General features: G+C 42.6%; 1 non-coding gene across 1 annotated transcript; it reads right to left on the reverse strand.

Annotated features, from left to right (window-relative positions):
- Positions 1–710: 710 nt before the first annotated feature.
- On the reverse strand, positions 711–782 carry TRNAE-UUC (transfer RNA glutamic acid (anticodon UUC)). The gene has a single exon. It is a non-coding gene; the product is annotated as a tRNA-Glu (tRNA).
- Positions 783–852: the final 70 nt, after the last annotated feature.

Consider the following 852-nt stretch of genomic DNA (forward strand, 5'->3'; position numbering starts at 1 on the left):
GTTAAAGAAAAAACACAGCTTGGCAGTAAAATGGCCAAAACAGATTTTATTCAGGAACTACTGCAATAAGGGTAAAGAGACCTCAGTATAGAACCGGACTCAATTCTAAATACACCATGGACAAGTGGGGATTTATAGCCAAGGAGCAGGATGGGGTCAGTGGATGGAAAATTACTAAGAGAAAGCATGGGATGGGGAAGGATATTGGTTAAACAGACCTAACAGGATTCTTGAAGGCAGGCCAGGGTGATCAGATATCACCTGGGGAATGGTGTGGGATGAAAATTTGATCAGATATGGAGGGTGATCAGATATGAGGATGAGGGATTTTCTCTAAATTGACTTAGCAGGATTCCTGCTAAAACTGGGCGATAGAGGCCCAAGAAAGAGGTATACTAAGGCCAAGGCCCAAGAAAGAGGTATACTAAGGCCAAGGCCCAGAGGTCTCGGAGGCTGATTAAAGTTTAGTCAAGGACAGAGTTTTGTCACTGCAAAGATTTCTGATTATTGTTTTAACTGGGCTAGGCTAGGTATACTGTGGTTAAAAAAAACCAAAATTTCTTTCTTGCTGACCTTTGTATGTGGGCGGGAAAGGAAAAAGTTTGTTTATACAATCACTCAAAGAACCTAGATGATACAATCTTTTTTTTTAATTGAAAAAAAAATTTTTTTTTTTTTTTGGCCACACCGTAAGGCTTACGGGATCTTCGTTCCCAGACCAGGGATTGAACCTGGGCCACGGCAGTGAAAGTGCCGAGTCCTAACCACTGGACTGCCAGGGAACTCCCTACAATCTTACGATTGGGTTTTCTGAAACCATCTGCCCCCTTTGCTTACCAGGGCAGGGAAAGA

Source organism: Lipotes vexillifer, unplaced genomic scaffold (assembly GCF_000442215.2).
Source record: "Lipotes vexillifer unplaced genomic scaffold, Lipotes_vexillifer_v1.1 scaffold487, whole genome shotgun sequence".
NCBI lineage: Eukaryota > Metazoa > Chordata > Mammalia > Artiodactyla > Lipotidae > Lipotes > Lipotes vexillifer.